Source organism: Ictidomys tridecemlineatus, unplaced genomic scaffold (assembly GCF_052094955.1).
Source record: "Ictidomys tridecemlineatus isolate mIctTri1 unplaced genomic scaffold, mIctTri1.hap1 Scaffold_97, whole genome shotgun sequence".
Lineage (NCBI taxonomy): Eukaryota > Metazoa > Chordata > Mammalia > Rodentia > Sciuridae > Ictidomys > Ictidomys tridecemlineatus.
Window position 1 is genome coordinate 752,072 of NW_027526179.1, and position 21,850 is coordinate 773,921.

The following is a 21,850-nucleotide window of genomic DNA, read 5'->3' on the forward strand; positions in this document are numbered from 1 at the left end:
GAAAGAAAAGATACAAGGAGGGAGAATCACACACAGGAATATGAGGAGGAGAGAAGTAGAGGATTCCAACTAGAGTGACTATAATGTACATGGTGAAGCCATTAACTGAAAGAGAACATAAGAAGACAAAACAGTTTGGATGCTGTTTTGAACTTGATTAACTTAGAAACTTAGGGGCATCAAGGGAGAGAAAAGACACAGATTGTTGGAAATACAATTCTGTAGCTCAGAAGTATTGGTAGTACCAACTGGTGGACCAAGATGTGAGAGTACTAGCTTCCTCCGCAGAATGTGGTAGGATGCCACCAGGTCCTGTGGCCTGGCAGCAGAGCCTTCCCTTGTCACCCAGGCCCGTTGGCAAGAAAGACCCTGGCTAATTATGAGGGAGTAGAAGCTAGGAGTCACAAGGAAGACATTTTTGGGCAGATGCCTCAGCCTTCAGTGACTCAGCAAGGGCAGCTCCTACTGCTCATTCCAGAGCACACTGGGAGTTGTTGAGCAAATATTTGAAGAGCGTTGAGTTCCTAAAAGCCTGCCATGAACTGAGCCCCTCAGCTGCAGAGCCGTCAACCCTGTGTAGGCAGCTGTCAGCTGTCAACTCTGGCTTTCCTGAAAAGACCTCCTGCCAAGAAGTGTGTCATAGGGGAAAGAATAAATGGGAAGATAACTGGACTACTGGAGATCTGGAGTAAGTCAGACGTGAGTTTGAATTCTAATTTCCTCATCCACAGAGTGTTCAACATAAATGTTCCTTCTTCCTGGGAGTCAGTAAAGTAACAGAGTGCAGGGCTGGCCACATGGAAATGCCAGCCACATGAGACCTGCTGTTACCCAGGGGTGTCTGAGCAGAGCTGAGGTTGATGCCTCCAGTCCTGTACCTCTCAAACCTCCTGGGGCAGTTTCCAGGCACAGAGCAGAGCTGCCTCCACTGATATCCAAGGATGCTACAAGAAGCAGAGGCTGGGGGAGGGAGCTGGGGCTTCACAGGAGAAGTTTCACACCTAAAATAAACCCAGGCAGGAGACTCTGAGAATTTCCTGTAATTTTCACTGTAAATGTCCTATTTATAAAGCTGAGTCACTGTTGTTTGGTGCATGGAGACAGGCCCTAGCAGGAAATGAGGAGTGCACACAGAGACACAGTCTAACCCACAGGCTTTGGGGAATGCCTGGGTCTGGCCTGGGCCTGGCTGCCTGGCCCCTTGAAGCCCTTGACAAGCCCTTGGGTTGGGTTACTGGACCAGGTTAATTTATTTCATCCTTCACTGGCCCTTTTTCTGTCTTCTTTGCTGCCAAAATAGTTTCTCTGTCTCCCTCTCTCCTTCTCCCCTATCCCTCACTCTCATTCTCTCCCCTTCTCTCCCACCCCCCTCTCTTTCTCCCTCCTGTACATTGACAAGAAGAGTCTGGCCTCTTCATGCAGGCAGTGACAGGCCTGTCTCCATGGGAGACCTAGGGAGCCAGGCACCTAGTGGGATGAAGGGCATCTATTTCCTTGCAAAAACAGATCTGTCTGGATGTCTGTGCTCATCCCAGTCTCCACAAAAAAGCAAATTCTCCTGAAGATTCTGGGACAGTATTACAGACAGTTAAGGGGCAAAAGGGGAGAAGAAGGCAGCAAAGTACAACCACAACCAGTGTGTTTGGCATTTTACCCAGAGCAAGCTCTTGAAGGAGGGACTTGGAGGCAACACAAAACCCTCCTCACTTCCTGATTTTACAGCCACTCAGCCAGCCACTGAAATCAGGTTCACCAATCAGGGCTGTTAAACCACATCCTGCCTCCAGCGCCCCCAGAGTGTGCTGGGCAGAGGGCAGCCTAGTTCATCTCTCAGCAGTGCAGAGAAGTTTCCAAACTACTTAGCTATAGCTTTTCATTAAACAATCTGGCTGCTGAGTAATACATTCCCAGTGCTACTGACATGCCTCAACAAACTTCTTTGGGACCATGCTCAGGGACCCACCTCTGTGTGCCCTGTGAGTTCAGCTTTGACTTCCAGGAGCTCTGGAATGTGGGAGGTTGGGACCCTGAGAAGTTCTTGGGCTCTGGCAGCTTTGGGTGTCATGGTCATAGCAGTGCCATGACTCCTGATGGGCTGAGAGTCCATTAACTGGTCAGCATGGGCAGGGGATCCTCAGTGTTCAAGTCTGTCTCCAGGGCTAGAGCTCCTCCCTCCTGTCCCATATTAGGAGGCCAAAGGTCTAGGTCTTCTATGGGTCTTTCAGTCCAGCCAATCTTCTCGAACCTAAGGCCCTTTTTCTGTCCCTGATTCTTCTTCTTTTTTTTTTTAAATGAGAAACAAGCAAATCAGGTTTTCTTGAGAGGTTTTTTTTTTTTTTTGAGAGAGAGAGAGAGAGAATTTTTAATATTTATTTTTTAGTTTTCGGCAGACACAACATCTTTGTTTGTATGTGGTGCTGAGGATGGAACCTGGGCCGCACGCATGACAGGCAAGCACGCTACCGCTTGAGCCACATCCCCAGCCCTGCACCTGATTCTTCTTGGTCCCATACTGACCACTGACTTGGGCAAAAGCCCCTTCAGCTCCTATTCCTTTTTCTTTTCTCCATCTTCTTCTTCCTTTCTATATCCCTTCCCCTCTTTTTGTACCCCCTCCCCCTTAACAAAACTTTAGGCTACCTTTTCTCCATCTAGTGGCCTGAGAGCAAATCTCTGAAGCTAGGGGAGCCCAGACATTAGCATCTCAGGGGCCCAGGCATTGCCACTCCTCCCCAGGGAATCACTTCCCTCATCCCCACCACTCACCAGTTGCAGAGACTAAAGAGGCAGGGGTTGCTTCTTACTGTAGCAGCAGAAAAACAAAATGTCCACCAACTCAGAGATAACAAAGATTCAAGCATATTAGAGCCAGTTAGATTCTGCAAGCTTTCCAGACACAAGACCGACCTGCAAAAATCAACAGCATCTCTCTCCACCCACAGTAGTGCTAGAAATTATTACTACAAAGATATCATTAACAATAGCAACAAGAATTACAAAATATGTAGGTGTTAACTCAGAATACACAAAACTTCTGAACACATTTTTTTAAGCTCTAATAAGGAAACAGAAAATGATCTGAATAAATAGATTCCATGCTTTTGGATTGGGAAACCTCTTATAAGATGACATATTGGATAGCTTTATTAAAGACCTAATTATATTGACAATTAACCTTTAAACTCATTACAATGCCAATCAAAATTCCAGTTGGATTTCTTTTTGAGGGACTAAATAAATAAATAAACTTTTAAAAAGAAGAGTAAAGGGATGAATTCCCCAGTCAGTTATATTACAAAACCACAATAGCAACAGTGTGGCACTGGCTTAGCTACAGTATAATAGACCAGTGGGACAGAACAGAAGGCTCAGCAACCCAGCCGTGAACTGTGTATATTCAAGCATGTGTCACTTAATGGCAGGGATGTCTTCTGATAAATGCATCCTTAGGCAGCTTTGCCATCGTATGAACACAGGTAGTGTATTTACATAAACCTGATGGTAAGGGTCCATCGCTTAATGTGGCCTCTTGATACACTCCAATCCAGAAACACAGTAAAAGTGGGGATGTAGCTCAGCAGTAAAGCACTTCCCTAGCATGCACAGGATCCTGGGTTTAATTCCCAGCACCATTTTAAAAGAAAAACTAAACCAAACACAGTAAATACCAAGTTTATGAGGGTACTGTTGGTGTAACAGGGCATTTTATTTTACAGTAATTTAAAAAATATAAGTACAAAGACTACACTCCAAACTAATGAATTTTTCAGCTCTTGTTAATTATCTCATGTAATCGCTGTCATATATTAGTCTGACATTGATCAAAGTGCTCCTAGGCAGCACCTATCTATACATAAAGAGAGCATTCAATAAACAAATTCTAGCCAGATGCAGTAGTGCTCACCTGTAATCTCAGCTACTCACCAGTCTGAAGCAGGGGGATTGCAAGTTTAAGGTCAGCCTGGGCAATTTAGCAAGACCCCGCCTAAAAGTAAAAAATAAAAAGGTCTGGGATGTAGCTCAGTGGTAGAGCACTTGTCTAGCATTCATGAGCCCCTGAATTCAATCCCCAGTGACACACACACACACACACACACACACACACACACACACACACACACGCACACACACAAAACACAGGTTCTCTATGGGTTAAAACATCAGTTAAGGTTTTGTTGGGATAGTCTGCTATGTTGCTATCTTTGTAACTAGTATACCTAAGGCACATACCAAAATATGTGCCTTGGATCCCAGTTTGACTTAGAAAGAACTACCTAAAACAGACCATGGAGAGAACAGTACTCAATGTTCTACTGGTTTGACTTTCTGGAGATGTCCCTGAAAGTCAGAAGCAACAACACCTCCCTGTGGTTTGTGCATAAGACTCCAAGGCTTCTCTTTCTCCCCGAAGGAAACTAGCTCATTAGCTAATGTGCACATGAGTTCCAATAGCCAGAAGAGCTGAAGGAGACAGACTTGGGCTGAGACAAAAAGAGAGAGTCCATTCTGGCCAAACAGGCCTTTTCTGAGTGTCCAGCAATGCTAGAGAAAGAATGTTTGTGTTGGTAGCCCACCTCCCAAATTCACATGTTGAAATCCCAACCCTGCAGAGTGATGGTGTTAAAAAGGAGGCCAGTGGGAGGTGATGGGGTCACTCCTGAATGGTGTTGGTGCCCTTTTTAAAAAAAGGCCCTTGAGAGAGGCCTTGCCCTGTCTATTACATGAGGATGCAGTAAGAAGGTGCCACCATGACTGGAAGCAGGACCTCACCAGACATCCAATCTTCCAGCACTTTGGTCTTATACTTCCTAGCCCCAAAACTGTGAGAAATAAAATTCTGTTGTTTTAAACTACCCAGTCTATGGTATCTTGTTATAGTAACTTGAATGTACTAGGACCAGCAACTTTTGCCTCAATTAATTCCACGAAGATGTTCAGCTCTCCTGAATTCCTAAAAGCACAAAGAATTTTAACAAAACAAGGGTTGCTAGGGTTAGGGTCAGGGTCAGGGTTAGCATTAGGGTTAGACAATTATAAAAAATTTTAACAAAACCATAAAAATCAAATCTCATGGATTTTGCTGCCAACTCTCTTTTACTTTCTAGTCACTCATTTAGCTTTTCCATAAGTAAACCTTCCTTCCTCTTGTTTTAGACTGGATTAGTCTGGCTTGTGCTGCCAGGAAAGAACCCATTCAGAACAGTGCCATGTGTTAAATGCCCCTTTGGTGAGCGCTTGCTGGAGCATCTCATGGGCAACACCAAGGGAATAATAACATGAACAAGCCTACATATCACCAGACTATAAAATTCATTAAAATATTGAAGAGTTTGAAGACTTAATGACCCAGCAAAGATGGAAAGTATGTTTCAATGCAGATCTCAGTCATTAAAAATGCATTTGGTACACCACATTTGCCTACTCTGAAAATGAAGAAAAGTGCATTTAGGGCAAGACTACCACAGCCCCCCAAGAGGATGGGTTAGGAAAAGGGAGGGACACTCCTCATTGGGTACCCAGTGAGGCAAAAGCTCCAAGGTGGTCAGATTGCCTGTGTGAGGGCTGGTGGCACTATCATGGTTCAAACCTGCAGCCAATCCACCACTCTGGAGACTTCTGAACTGTGGGAGAGGCAGAAAGTATTTTCTGAGAGAAATGCCCCTCACAGGGGAAGATTCCAGAAGGAGTCTGGCTTGCCAGAAACAGCAAGAGGTAAGGCAACTGGAGAAAAGTATATGGAAAGAAACTTAAAGAGGCTAAACGACTCCCCTTCTGAATATGTGCTGCTTCTTTCTTCACAGATCTTCGCTACTTCATGCATGGTCAGGACTGCCATAACGAGGGGCTGCAGACTGGCTGGCTTAAACAGTGGAGATTTATTTCTTAGTTTTGGAGGCCTATAGTGTGAGACCAAGTGTCGCAGGGTTAGTTTCTTCTGAGGGCTGTGAAGAATGTGTCCCAGGCATCTCTCTTTGGCCTATAAATGGTCATCTTACCCCTGTGTTTTCACATGGTTTTCTCTCTGTACATGTCTGTGTCCTTATTCCCTCTCCTTATAAGGACACCAGACAGAATGGATTAGAGCCCACTCCGAATGAGCTCTGTGAAGAACCTGTCTCCAAATACAGTCACATTCTGAAGTACTGGGCGCTATGACTTCAGCATATGTATTTGAGAGGTGGGACAGAGTTCAACCCTTAATGCGTACTAAATGAGCATAACACATCTGAAAGGAATGTTTGTGGAGGGTGGGGTTATTTCATTGTACAGAGAAAATTTAAATTTCAAAGTGTATGAAGTGCTAGGGCTTTTCTGAGTAGTTGAAAGTCCAACTCACAAAATCTCCTGTTGACCCACCACCTGGACTGTAAGGTGGCAAAGGCAGGGCTGCCAACTATGAGTCAATTACTGTGATCTTGAAGAAATGACATAACCCTCCCAAGCCTCACTTTTCTCATTTGTAAACCAAAGGAATTTAGTTGGTGAGTTGAATTTCCTAATTGGCACTCCAGCTTCCTGTGAGCTTTCCTGTATGACAGAGGAAGAAAGCTTAAAAACTATGTTTTCTAGATTCGTTTGCAGCTAGAATTCTTGTTATGAATTAAATCCCCTGATAAGACATACTGGCATGAAACTTGGAGGACAAGCAGGAAGCAGATGCCATCTTCCTGTTGCTATGTCTGCTGCCAAGGCTGGTCAGTAGTGTGGGGAGGAGGCTGTGGAGGCTGGAGTTAGCATTCTTGTCTCACAAGCAGGATGAGGGTCTTGAAGAGCAGTTATAGTGAAGGGAGCATCATCAGTGGAGTCCCCAGGAATGCTCCCCCCAAAATATATGTAGGCCAGCAAAAATACAAAAAATACACGCAGGCATGTTCACTATACACTGCTCTCACAGCAAAAAACCACAACAACCTAACTATCCATCAATGGTGAACTGGTTAAACACACTGTGGTATGTCCACACACACAGTGGAGTGCTGAAGAGCTCTCTAAAAGAATAGAAGACTATTTTCTTCTGCTGCTATGAGGTGATCTCAAGATATTTAATTAGTGGCAAAAAGCAAAGTAGAGGCAAAGACACAAAGCACCTTGCTGTTTAAGAAGGGGGATATGTATGTATATTTAAAAGAAAATTATCTTTTTTGTGTGTGTGTCAGGGATTCAACCCAGGGGTGCTCAACCACCGAGCCACATCCCCAGCCATTTTTATTTTTTGAGACAGGGTCTTGCTAAGTTTCTTAGGGCTTCATTAAGTTGGTGAGGCTGGCCTTGAACTTATGATCCTCCTGCCTCTGCTTTATAATTCACTGGGATTATAGGCATGTGCCACTACCATTTGTTTAAAAGAAATCTTGAAGAATAAACAAACCAAAAAGAGGTGCTCCTGTGACATCTCTTTTTGGTAAAAGTAGAGTGACTAAGATGTCAGGTCCCAAACTCTGGCAGTGAAACTAGAAACAAAGGGACTGACGCTACTTCTCCTGCCCACTTTCTCCTGCCCAGTGCAGAAAGGAAAAAAGGAGAAGACAGATGGTTGGGGAAGATGGGGAAGGGAAATTAAGATTTACTGAGCACCTGCCATTTAAATCATGCAGCTAGGTACTTTAGATGCATTTTTTTCTCCTTTAATCTTTTATACCTTTGCCTTGAGGTAGGTATTTTTATGATCTCTATTTTATAGATAAACAAAAACAAGAAGAAGGTAAGCAACTTGATCAAATTCATAAAGCTAGTACAGCAGGGGACATTTATCTATGGGGGGTTAAGTTCCAAGACCCCCATTAGATGCCTGAAAACTCAGGTTGTATCAAACCCTGTGGTTTAATGACTTGCCATCTTAAAGAAGCATATTTTTTTGCACACTTGCATTTTGAGACGCAGCAGCAAAATGCATGAATTTTTTTACATTTTTTTCACAAATAGATGGTTCTTTCTTCCTGTAGATTTTAGCAAGTTTGGCATACCATCCTTTAATTTCCTTATTAAATGGAGATCTTTTACCTTTTCATTTAAAGGAAGCATTCATGGCTTTGGGGTCCTTATTAGTCAAGACAAGTTTACTTGAACATAAGCACCTTGATACAGGGACAAAGGATCTGATGGTTGAGACAGCTACTGGGTGAGTAACAAGAGGGAAGCATATATAACATATATATCACTGGACAAAGGGAAGATTCATGATCTGAGTGGAACCACATAATATTTCATCATGTCACTCAGAGGCACACAATTTAAAACTTATGCACTGTTTGTTTATGGAATTTCCCATTTATTATTTTCAAACTACAATTTGACTATAGGTAACTGAGACCATGGAGTGTGACATCAAAGATAAGGAAGGACTATTGTCAAGTGCCAGAACAGGGCTTTGCACTCTGGCCTAGCATCACAGGACCCCAGCTCTATATCATTGTCTTGCTGGGCTGCCAGATTGACCTCTTAGGCAGTGGGAGATTCAAGTGCCTCCGTAGGATACTAGTTTCTGTCGTCTTTACACCATTCTTAGATGAAGCCCTCAGGCCTGGGTGCAAGAGATGGGCCCCAAGCCAGGGAATCTTCTTGCCTGCCAGTTTACACAGCCAGCTGGAGAGAGAGAGGAGAAAAGAGAGAGTGCCTTTAAGCCACTGGATTTTCATTTGATTCCAGGTCCTCTCTTTCTCAGAAATTCTCCTTTAACTAGTATGTGGTGCAGCCTTGGCATGGGAGTGACCCTAACGCACAGCAGAGTTTGAGAATCACCATTCTTGCTGTTTCTGAGTGTTGTTGGGTGGTGCCAATGACACCACATGGGAGCTTGTTGGAAATGAGGAATCTCTTGCCCCACTCAAGACCTACTGAATCAGCAACATGGAGGTGGGGATGAAGAGAAGGGAGCCAGCATTTCTTACGTGATTCTGCTGCATCCTACAGTTTGAGAATCTCTTCTCTAAACAAAAAACTAAAGAGATCATCACCTGTCATGGTTTGATTTGCCAACGGTCATATACTGTGATATTGATTACAAAGGTAAATTTGATGGACCCAGGGAATGAGACTGTCCATGTGTCCCCTAAGAATTAAATATTTAGGCCCATGAGAAAGTGTTTAATTATAATTTGGGATCAAATGGAATTCACTGCAGCACCTGAGAAGGGGAGCAGCCTTATAAAACTATGATGATACAACTCAGCAGCTGTGTGCCAGGAGCTGCTTCAGAAAGTCTTGCTGGCCAAGGGAGAACATGATCCTTGAGGACAGGAAGGCAGAGTGAACAGCTGAGGGGACTCAGCAATCTCTTTAGTCAAGGCTTCTCACCTTGGATGGTGTATTGCTCTCTTTGGACTCTCTGCCATCCGGCCATCCATTCTCTCTCGGCGTAGAAGATCAAAGTCTGAAATCGAGGTAGATGCAGGGCTGCTTCTTCTGAAGGGTCTGAGCTCCCCACCTCTCTCCCAGCTTCTCTGGGCTTATAGGGATATCACTCCAATCTCTGCCTCCATCTTCACATAGCCTTCTTCATGGAGTCAGTAGAGTAGAGCAAAAGGACCAGAGGGAAGAAAGAGGGGAGAGAAAGGGGAAGTCCTGGGGAATGATACTGGCCAAATTCTATTCTTACATTGTGTGCATGTGTGAATATGTAATAAGAGATCCCACCATTTTGTACAACTATAATGCACCAATGGAAAAAATAAGGAAAAAAAAGTCCCTTGTCTTTTCTTTTAGAAGGACAGTAATCATTGGGTTTAGTGTCCAACCTAAATTCAGGATGGTGTTATTTTGAGATTGTAATGACATCTGCCAAGATCCTATTTCCAAATAAGATCACATTCACAGGTCCTAACTGGGGGTTAAAACTTGCATGTTACCTTTTTTACTTCAAATGGGGAATAAATTTCATTTTCTTCAACTGCCTGTCTTAATGTTAATTCTGAGCAAAAGAATTATGAAAGTAACTTTGATTCTTTCAGGGCAAACGTTGATGGGCTTGGAGTATAGTACTAATAACTGTCTTCACAGAAATCCGTGTTATATAAAGTGCTTTGTGTGATCATTTAAGTCCAGCCAAAGAGTTGGGAGGTTTCTGTGCTGTTGCATAAAGGGGGTACTGAGGCTCAGGAACTCAAGCTCACAGAAGCAAGGGGGTAAAACCTGGACTGAACTCAGCCCTTCCACTCTAATTTCTTGCCCCTTCTTTTGGGTCAGCTGCTGTTAGGAGTCATGATAGTAGGTCCTCGAGTGTCTGTGTTCTTGTCAACTTAAAAAGACTGGCATTTCTACGGTTACTGCAGGTGGGTGCCTGACTCTCTGTGGGTTCTGTGTGGTCTGTTTAGTGATGTGATGCATGCTTCATTTCTAGGTCTTCATCACTGAGCCCAAAGGCCCCAGCTTTGCTTGTTCATTTCTGATGTGACTGTGGCTGCCTTCATTCTGGGTCTTTCTTGCCTGAGCTTCCTGGGTTTGAGATCTTCCTGGTAGCTACCTCTTCTCTATACACAAGGAAGATGAGAGTGAATTTCAAGCATCTTTGGTGGGAAAACTAGTGCTTGAAGGCCAACTGCAAATGTGTTTGTGCAGCACCCATGAAAATACCTGTCACTTAGGGACAAGTGAATTTGACATCATACAACCCCCAACAAAGAGCAATAGCCCAGGTCTCCTGTTTACTCTCTTCATGACACTATGTGCCCTAGGAATTCAGACATAACCAGCTGAAAACTCCTGCCTCTCTGTCCTCTATTGCTCTCTCTCAGAAACTCTGGCCCTTTGTTTTACAGCCATCAGCATGACTAACCCACCATCACCTCAGACTCCAAATTTCAAAGACAATCCTATTTTTCCCTTCTGAATTTCTAACATTTTTTCCATCTGCTTAATGGTTCCATCCCCCAAACAAACATCCTTGTTCACTCTTCTCTCCTCTGTTCTTTATGTTCAATTTCTTACCACAAGACAGGAGGCAGGAGCAGAGATGGAGAGACCAGGAAGGGAATATACATTTTTTAGTGCTCATCCTAAAGAGTCAGACATGTGCTGCATGCTAACTCATTGATCTCAGTAATCCTGCGAGGTAGGCTCAGTGTCACTCTTCTAACTATAGGTGCAAGATGGAGGCTCACAACAATTCAGGGCCTTCAGGTCATGCAGATATGAGGTGGGAATCCAGCCTGTGCTCTGTGCACTACACTAGACCATTTAACCTTTCATGGCTAAATGTTCTTTCATGGCTTCCAACTTTGCTACTTCTTTTTTCTACCACCACCCCAGGTCAGGCCTTCACCACCTTCTTCCTCAATGGCTACAATTGCTTGCCAGCTATTCCCTGTCTACTCTTTTCTGCTCTAATTTGCCCATGTCTGACTGCTTTCTATTTACTTTATGTCCCCTGTTGATCTTGTCCAGTGCCAGACTTGGGCAGGGATTCAGGATATTTAGTCAATAGAGTGGTCTTGGCCAGACTCAATAGGAAATTTATTTTTCAAGCATCTAAATATGATTTTTGATTAGACTAGGTCTTATCTGCTGGTGTGTTCCTTGAAAGGATGAGAAGTAGCAAAATCATAATAGATATAGACTAGGTTAATAATACAGTTGGCTTTTTACCATCCTTGCTAATGGAGAATGGGGATAGGAATTAACATGGGGAGATCATAGCTAATCTACAAAGCTTATCATAGATGATAACATTAATCTTCTCCCCTGATAAGTCTGCAGCCAACAGTTTTTCTCTACCTCTGTACAGCTTCAGATGGAGATAAATAAGTCCCAGGCACTAATTACCTTACACACTAAATCCTTCAGCCTAGATGGGAGTTTGTAAAAGCCACAAGTAAAGGTATTATGCATTCTCAGGAGGCTTTGATGAAGAAAAGTAAGTATCTTCAGCTTAGCCTGATGGTGGAATGAAACCTCAAGATGTGGCTTTCAGGGGGAAGGTGGATTTTATAGAGTGGAGTTCTATATGCTTATCTTATCATATAGGGAAGTGTACAGGTTCATATCACAGATATTTCCTTTACCAACCTGCGTTTAGATCAAAGGAGTATAGTGTTAGCAGGTCCCAATAAAATATGGTAAATATCTTGCACAACTGACCATTTTCTAAGCAACAGATATGAAAATCACACCTGATTCTTCTCTTCTGACAAGACAGTATAACTGCCAGGGGTCCACCAGCTCCCATACTCCCTCCCACTATGCAGTTTAAAATATTTTGATCAATATGCCCATTTGTTCAATATATTTGTTACATAGTGATTTCTCAATCACAATATACAGCAAAGCTGTATATGAAAATCTAGTCAGATAAAAAGGATAGCTAGACTAAGTATTTAAAGTTCCTTCTCATTGAGAACAAATTGGTGTAATGTCTTTGTAGCGTCATTTGCAAGTGATTAAAATTTAAAATACAAATATTCTTAGACCTAACAGTTCCACTTCTAGGTTTTTTTTTTTTAAATAAATAGCAACAACAATAATAAAGACGGAACAAATATACTTACATGTGTAGATAAATATTTATTTCAGCATTATTTTTAAGAGCATAAGGCTAGATCCAATTAAAGTATTCTTTAATGGTAATAATTAAATTATGATACATCCAATTAAATTCATGATGAAATCATGAGAAAATGAGGTAATTATTTTTTTAAGTTAGGTTCTTTTTGATACTTTATTTTCTAGTTATAGTTGGACACAACACTTTTATTTATTTTTATGTGGTGCTGAGGAGGCCTTGCACGTGCTAGGTGAGCACTCTACCACTGAGCCGTAACCCCAGCCCCAAATGAGGTAATTCTTTATGTGATAATACTAAATATGGTATGTGCTACAAAACATAAAAACCCAGAGGAGTGGGTTTAAGAGTGTAAGAATACGTATTGTGCAGTATTCTTTCTTGGGTGTAAAAGGGATACAGAAGCATTTATTTATTAAAATCAAATTACAGGTAAGTGCCCCTTCTCCACACATTTATTTACTATTGAGTTTATTGTAGATTTCAGAAGACTCATTCTCATTATATAATTTAAGTTATTCTAAGAAGCAAGAGTGATATCACTTCTGAATTAAAATGAGAAAGAGAAAGGGATAAAAAATAGATGTCATAATGTAAGAAAAACATAGAAACTAGAGTTGCTACCATGGCATCCCTTCATGATTCTTCTCACTGAAATATACTGCTTTCTTCAGGGTTGTACTGGTATGTTGTTGGAGGTAGGTGTCTTTTTTAAAAAAATCTATAATGTTGAATAATGCTGGGTCCTTATGCCATTTCTGGTCTGAAGAGCAGAACTGGGTCCTCATTTTCTTTTAGCTACATAAAGTAAGGGATGATTATAAAATACAAGATCTCACTCATGTTTCCAGGGAATTTCTAATCCAACACTGATAGGCAGACTAGAATAGTGGGAACCATGATGTTTCAGCTCCAAGTATCTAATCTTGGGACAGTGATTGTTAGGATGGAAAGCATACATTTATGAGGAATGTCTCAACATTTCCTGGTATAATTGGTTTGATCCCTTGACTCTCCCAAGGTAGAAGAACACAGCAGGTTAAGAAGATAGCTCTGAAGCCAGAACCAGGATGAGATTCTCAGGCTGCTATTCACTAGCTATTTGACCTTGAATAAGCTACTCTCTGGCCTTGTTTTTCTCATCTATAAAATGGAGTTAACTCTAGCACCTGTTTCCTAAAGTTGTCATAAAGATTAAACAAATAAATATAAGTAAAATATATAACAAGTACTTAATCAATGCAGGACATTGCTACACATTTAAATCTATTTCAGAAAGAGAAACAGTCATATTTCTGCTGAGCAAGCATTTAGCTTCAAACCCCTCACTGTTCTTCCTCTAGCCAAGTCCCCCTGCCCCAGGCCATTAATTAAAATAACAGACAAGATCTTTGTCTCTTAAAGTTCTATAGAACATTTTTTCCTAAGCAATGCTGTCTACTGCAATGCAAATAAACTCCTTATTTTATCATGAAATCATTTCTGGATCCCACAGTCATTAATTTCAAACTCAGACTTGTCTTTGTAGTTAATTATTAGTTTTCTCAGGAGTTGAGAATGTAGAGCTTTTATTAATTTATGAAAAGTTTAAGTACCCACCATGATGATGGTTACAGAGGTGACAGTGGTATCCAGGAAGATACAACTGACCATTGGTTCTGGTGCATTAGGAACTCCAATCTGCAGAATGAGACACTATCTCAGTGAAGCCTCTATTAAAAGTGTGGCAGTTTCCTACTGTGTAAGGCGGATGTGGGATTCCAGAAAAGAGGTTGCTGTGGGATCCTGAGCAAGCCTTCACTTGTCTGGACCTGTTTCATTATCTCTAAAACAAAAAGATTGAATTGAAGGCTCTTTTTTGTTCTTTTCTATCAAAAAGACTCTTAATGGATGTGAAGTCTGACTCAAAAAGCTAGGGTTTTTTCACTGAGACAGTTCCCTCAACCAAGTCTTACTACCACCCACTGAAGCACACAAAGGGGGTGAAATAACAGCTCCCATTTACTGAGTGCTAAGTGCTGAATGTTTTATATACATCATTGCACTTAATCCTCAAAATAAATCTGTGAAGTAGCTATTAACTTTTCAGTTGCCCAGAGAGTTCAAGTTGGAGGACAAATAGAGCCTGGCTTCTTTTTTCTGTTGTTTTGGTATCAGGGATTGAACTCAGGGGCACTCGGCCACTGAGCCACATCTCCAACACCATTTTGTATTTTATTTGGAGACAGGGTCTCACTGAGTTGCTTAGTGCCTCGAAATTGCTGAGGCTGGCTTTGAACTCCCAATTCTCCTGTCTTAGCTTCCCTAGCCTCTGGGATTATACCCTGAAAGCCTGGCTTCTTCTTTGTAAAAGGGGAAAATAGACTAAATTACTAAAGCCATTCTATAAATGAAGATCCATTGTATCTAGTCAGCCAGTCCCAGGTTGGGGTCCAGAACTGTGGGATTCCTGGAGAAGGTGTGAAAACAGGATCATTCTTGGTTTCTTTGTTTACTTTGTTTTGTATCAGCCATACTGATTTTATGAAACAGAATCCAAGAAGTTCTAGAGTCTTTGAGATCCTCCAGGGCAAACACTTGATTCCAGACCTCCTTCTCAAGAATTCAGATTCCTCCACAGTTCCTCTAGGGAGAGGTACTGAACGGAGTTCCCCTCCTGTGGGTTTTCAGTTTGCATCAGTGCCCTGATGCGACTTCACTTTTGGGTCTGGTTTCAAAGCATGCTTATGATTCTACCACAGCCACATATTTTCTGAGTCCATCTTCCTTCCCTGCAATAAGCATTTCAGTCTACAGAGCCAATCCATCTCTCTTTGTTTGTCTCTCACACACACTCACTCATATTCTCTCATTCTTCAAAGACATTTCACAGTTCAGAATAAACACGTCAAAATGAAGGCTATTGCATGAGACAAGAAAGTACATACAAAAGAAGTAAAAGCCTAATTTTTGAGTCTTCAGCCAAGAACTGAGAGGTGTCTATGAAACCATGCTACTCTAAGGACTGAGGGCTGCCATAAATAGAACTCATCAGAGACTCAGACATTCTCAGAATGAGAAACACAAACATTTATTAGGAGCAGCTGCATGTGTCTGAGCTCCTGGAGGGATATAGGAGAGCACTGGCTTCATTCACTGTTATGGAAAAGGCTATGCGGTCAGTGGCAAAAGGAGCTAGCCAGGCAGCAGCATCCACTCCTCCCACCTCCCCTGGCTCTGGGCTACAGGCCCTCTTACCCCACAAGGCAACTGGTGACCTCGTGCCCCTGTCAGGCAGGAGAGTGTGGGGACTTCACGGGCATCTGGGGCAGGTGGGTCTGCTGGCCCGTCTTCAGGTGGGCAGGGGCAGGATCTGACCTGGACAATAAGGAGTGGGCTCCCCTGCCCCTGAGGCAGAAGGACAATAAGGCATCCCAACAGGAAGCACAAACCCTGGCCTGTGGGCCAGTAAGGAGGTACTATTTCTTGTCACCTGGAAATGGAAGTCATCTTACTTCTGGTCAGACTTTCACTTCTGGTGGGTTCTCTGGATAGTACTTGGCAAATAGGAATATGAAACATCCACTTAAATTTGAACTTTGGATAAGCAAATGGTACTGTTTCAGTATACATTTGACCTAAATACTGGAGAGCATACTTATACTAAAACATTTGGATTTATCCTAAATTTAAATAAATATGAGCATCTTTTATTTTATCAGCAGTTCTGTCCCCCTTGTAGCCTTCCCTCTGGATAAGCCTGGTCCCAGGTGAAAGTTTATTCAAGCTACTCACTCTTAAGCAGAAATCTGCTTAGTTCTGATTCTCCTGTAGTTTTTGGTGAAAAGGCAAAGACCCTAGACTATATCTGCTGAATAATGCCTCTGGGGTGGGGCCCCAGTACGCATTTTCTCAAGTTGTCATATAAGTGATTTAAATACATATTTCTATTAATTATCTATGCTTCTGGACAAATTACCCTAAAAATTGAAGCTAAAAACCACCATGGGTGAGAAATTTACTGATTTAGCTTTATGATTCTGACTCATGGACTTCCATGATGCTGCAATCAAGGTGTTAGTTTAGGCCGAAGTCATCTCAAGACTTCACTGGCGCTAGAGAATCTGCTTCCAAGTTCACTCCTATGGACCCTGACAGGTCTCAGGTACTTGCTAGTTATGGCTGGAAACATCTGTTTCTTGCCACAGGAGCCTCTCTATAGGGATGGCATCTGGCTTTCCCAGAGTTAGGAATGAGGGGGAATAGGGTGAGGAAGTAGGACCAAGTTCATAAAAGTGAACCATCAACACAAATCCACCTAAGAAAGGAGGGAAGAGAATTATAAAAGTAAGAATAATACAGAGAGACAAAACTCATAAAAGGCCATTGTAGAGATTGCCTACCTCTTCACTTTCTTTTGAGAATTATTACTACAGATCAGTCCTCAACACATCGCAACCAAGACCATATTTTGAAAATTAGACTTAAAAGTCTTTATTCACTTATTTTTTCCTGCTTTCATCCCTCCTCCTGATCTACCCTTTTGGTGATCTGAAGCAATAAAAATGGAAACTAAAAAGAAATAAAGAAGAAAAACAACTCAAAATGACGATCTTAGTAGAATAGCTAAATGTTAAAAATGTTCACATATATTATTTGAATACAAATCTCATGCATATATAGCTCTGTTCTCCTAAAAATATCTAATTATTCAATGTGGTCTTTGGAGAATCTCCCATGAAATATTAGAAATATATGAGCAGGCTGACCAATTAGGTGTTTGGTCATCTTCATAAGAAGGAGTCAAGAAGAGATCATGTCAGGGTAAAGCATCTGCTTAGTGTGCATGAGACCCTGGCTTCAATCAACACTGCTGCTGCTGCAAAAAAATAAATAAATAAAATAAAATAAAAGAGATAACATTAGCTATTGTGCTCCTACCTGGAAACTGAGTGGATCCACTTTGTGATGCAATGAAGAGGGCATGAGCTTTGAGCTGGAATCTAACCAATATGTGACTTTAGCTATCATCTCATTTAGAAAATAGGGACCATAAATCTGCTATAGTGAAACTTAAATGTAATGATGCATATGGAAATGCCTTATAAACCAAGAAGTGTCACTCCTGGAATGAAAGGTGGAACCAAAAACATCACTGGCTTTGTACTTTCACAACCAAGTCTGACATTTGCTCTTTCAATGTTTTAAGTAGGCAGATTCCGATGACTTCCTGGAAAAGTGAACATAGCCCACAGAAGCCATATGACACATATCTAATTTCCTTCCTTCTTTCCTTGTGCTCCCCCCATCTTCCTTCCTTCATATATTTTTTTGTTGTGGTGGTGTAGGGGATTGAACCTAGGGCCTCTTTTATGTGATAGGCAGTTTGTATACATCAGCAATACCACAAACACTTGAATAATATATTATGCTACAATGTGACAACAGTTGCAACAATTTTCAGCTTTATTCTAATCTGTGTGTGTGTGTGTGTGTGTGTGTGTGTGTGTGTGTGTGTACATGTAGGCTCACACTGGGGAAGTAACTTGTTATTGCTAAGCAAGCACCTTACCACTGAGATACATCCTAGCCCCTTAATGTTCATTTTAATTTGCAACCCCAAACGGATCTACGTTGTTCCCTAGAAAATGCTCAGCTCCCGAAAAGGACAGTCATCTTTATTGTATCCTCGGTGACAAGTTTTACAGGAAATCTGTGCAAAGTTCTGATGAGAAAGACATTATTCATTTTTCACAGTTCTGATGGTATGACTCCCTCCTCTATCAGAAAGAACTGAACCTTCCTAGCAGTGCTTCTTCCCTAACTCTCTTCCACTCCCATTCTTCAATGTTTGGGAGGCATTCTGTTGGGTAAAAAAGGCAGTGATCTATAAATTGTTAAAAGTGTTCATCCCCTCTTTCTTTTTTCTTCCAGCTTTACCAATTCTGGTCAAGCCTGCCCAGTTATATAAACCCAAATTCATATTCAAAACCGACAATATTGTTTTGAACTGACTGCTTTTCTTTGAGGTGGTCAATTATCAAGAAGGGCTGTAATCTGCTTTTGGTCCTTCTGCCTCCTCCATTCACCCCTGTGCCCTGGCTGTGAGTCTGAGGCATCCTTCAAAGACACAGGACTGATTGTGATGCAAAGGAATGATGACCTGACTCTGTCTCTTCTGTTCCCTGCACAGATAAGTGATTCTGGACCTCTTTGTGTCTCAATAGGGAGAATGCTATCTGGCTATCCTATGGCATAGGGGTGGTGGTTTTAAAGATCAAATCAGATAGGATTAATATAAATAAAAGACCTTTTAAAATATTAGCATGCTATATAAATATGAGGTGGTTAGTTTATTAGAATTCTACCTTTGATGTGCTTCAGATATCTGGCCAGCTGAGCACTTAAAGTATTTTTATTTGCATTGGTTACTAGATGAGAATTTCTACTCATTGATCTTAGAAAACTTACCCAATAATTATAATAATATCAATACTTACACATGTGTTGCCTCACACTCTCTGTTTTGTAGTTTCAATGCCTAAGAGGTTGATTTTTCCCTAGTTCTTAATTGGTGGTGATGTGCCACAGACTAGATTCTAAGGTGTGCCTTTCCCAAACATTAAAGATGGTAATATTTCCTCTTATAGAGAACTTACTTTTTGATTTTATATCATTTCTAGATATATCATTGCTAGATTTGACGTGTTTTTAAAATCTATTTTCGAAATGAGCAGTTTTACCTCAATGACATTGAGTTTTTAAAAAAATTAGTAGTACTTAACCTAACCTTAGACAAGTACAATTAAAGAGATTATAAACACATTTTTCCTGATTTGCTAAGTTGAATGCAACTTGCAATTAATATATAACTAAAACATTAAAACCATGTCAAAAGAAATGACAAAAGACAAAAATGTTTACCTACAACCTTAGTAGTCTGATATCAACAAGTGAATAGACTGAAAATGAAACAAATTGTTTGGATATCAGCATTTTCCTTCTGGAGAAGAAAGGATGAAAGAGCTGTGTTCAAAGATTCAGCTTCATCCCACAGCTCTTTTCATCTTTCCAGGGCACTTAGGGATTAGTGGGTAGGGTCAGCACCTTGCATAAGATCTTGCAACAAATTCTTGATGAAGCTGAGCAAAAAATATGGTGGTGTTGAACCCAAGTGCCTACATATTTGTCAAACATTATTTTGGATGTTTCTGGGAGGATGTAAACTCATATAGACATACAACTTTTAGACTCAGACAGGATCCTTAATTATTTTAAGTACACTGGCTGGTGAAGTGACTGTAAGGAGAAGTTTGCGGTTCTGCCCTACCAGGAGCCAAAAGGCTGGGCTGAGTTCCCTTCCTACCAAGTACAGGCTGGGAGATGTGGAATGAGCCACTGAGCTTTTCTCATCTGAAAAACTGAAAGCACTTTAAAAATACTACTGTGTAATGTTTGGTATTATTTTACTTACTGTATTTCCTAAGTTAATAGTAATAGCTAAAGTGGGTGTGGTGGCATCTCCCTGTAATCACAGGGACTTGGGAGCCTGAGGCAGGAGGATCACAAATTTAAGGCCAGCCTCAGCAATTAAGGAAGGTCCTATCTCAAAATTAAAAAATAATAAAAAATGGCTGAGGATATAGTTCAGTAATAGATTGCCCCTGGGTTCAATACCACACACATACAAAATAAGAGCTAACATCTATCCAATTACTCCCATTAGGTGAGTAGTATGTCCTTATTATACAAATGAACGAACTGGAGCATAGAAAAGTTAACCATTGGCTTAGGTCATGCGGCTAGGATGTAGCAGAGCCAGGCTCTACAACTAAGTCTATCAGAACAAAGAAATGATTAGCTCTGTGACCATGGGGAGTTATGTAACTGCTTTAAATGGTGATATTCTTGTATGTACCATGGGATACCCATCTACCTCCTAGGCCTATCATGAGAATTCAGGAATGACATTTGGGGCAGAATCTAGCACAGTGACTGGTGTGTGCTCTGAATGTGATAAGAATTTCTATTACAGGCACCTGTATGGATTGCCTCCTCCCAAAATCTATATGTTGAAATAATACCCTCTAATGTGATGGCATTATGAGGTGAGCCTTGGGGAGGTGATTAGGTCATGAGGGTAGAGCCCTCATGAATGCCCTTGTCAAAATGCACAAGAGCTTTCTTTCTTTGCTCTCTGCCATGTGAGGACAAAACAAGAAGAGAATCATCTGCATATTGGAAGAGGGCCCTCACCAGGCACCAGATCTGCTGGCACCTTGATCTTGGATGTCCCAGCCTCCAAACTGTGAGATACAAATGTCTAGTGCATAAACTACCTAGTCTGGGTATATTTGTTACAGTAGTTCAGGCTAAGACAATAGCTCATGTCCCAAATCACCAGACCCTTTGCACAATCTAATTATATGCTAACAGGGGAAGCCACCTTATTTGCTGGAAATCAATGGCTAATCTGCCATATTTATCAAAATCTTAAGAAATTTTATACTTAGCTAGACTCGTGGCATACTTTCAGTGACTTGGGATGCTGAGGCAAGAGGATTGCAATTATCGAGGCCAGACTCGGTAATTTAGTGAGCCCCTCAGCAATTTAGAGGGACTCTGTCTAAAAATAATAAAGAACTAAGGATACAACTCTTTGGTTCAATCCCTAGAACCAGACAAAAAACAAACATAGAATATATAATGAAAAATCTAAGCTATTCTATAACTTGATTTTTGATAAATCAAAGATTCCTCAATATGCACTACCACAGTTTGCACAGGTGAGGGTGGGGAGATAAGGAAAATGGTGAGATTCTTAAAGGAGCATAAATTGGAGGCAATGGTAGTATCCATGGGATTAGCAGGAAGTCTGTGAGAGAGCCTTCCAGGGGTCTGTCTGATACACCAATTTCCTGTAGAAGCAAAAGGACTAAAGATAGAGGATGGTGATGCCATTATTAAAATAAGGATGTGAAGCAGAAGAGTTAAATTTTGGAGAAATCATGCTCAGAAATGGACATACTACTGGTTGACAAACTTAAGAAGGTGCCAGACAGGGAGCTGAGGAGAAGAGGCCAGAGCTTGAGAAAGGAGTCTGAGTCAGAGGTCTACACAGGGTGTGTCTATAATAAGCTTGTAGTTAAAATCAAGAAAACTGAAGATCTATGAAGGAGAGTGTGTAGAGGTGAGTGGTCATAGGACAGGGATTGTGAGATATGGCAACAGAGAAAAAAAGATGAATTAAAGATGATGACAACTGAGAAAGGAAAAACAGATGGCTGGGCAGAGGGGAAAACCCAAATCTCCTTAAGTCACCAGGAGGGGCATTCCAGCCCCCAAAAGGAAATAAAGAATGAGAGTCCCCATGTTCGA

General features: G+C 41.5%; 1 long non-coding RNA gene across 1 annotated transcript; it reads right to left on the reverse strand.

Moving 5' to 3' along the window:
• Positions 1-2,356: 2,356 nt before the first annotated feature.
• LOC144374956 (uncharacterized) lies at positions 2,357-20,733 on the reverse strand. The gene is made up of 2 exons (XR_013434180.1): positions 9,295-20,733; positions 2,357-3,985 (listed from the first exon to the last, which is right to left on the reverse strand). It is a non-coding gene; the product is annotated as an uncharacterized LOC144374956 (long non-coding RNA).
• Between the last annotated feature and the right edge of the window lie 1,117 nt (positions 20,734-21,850).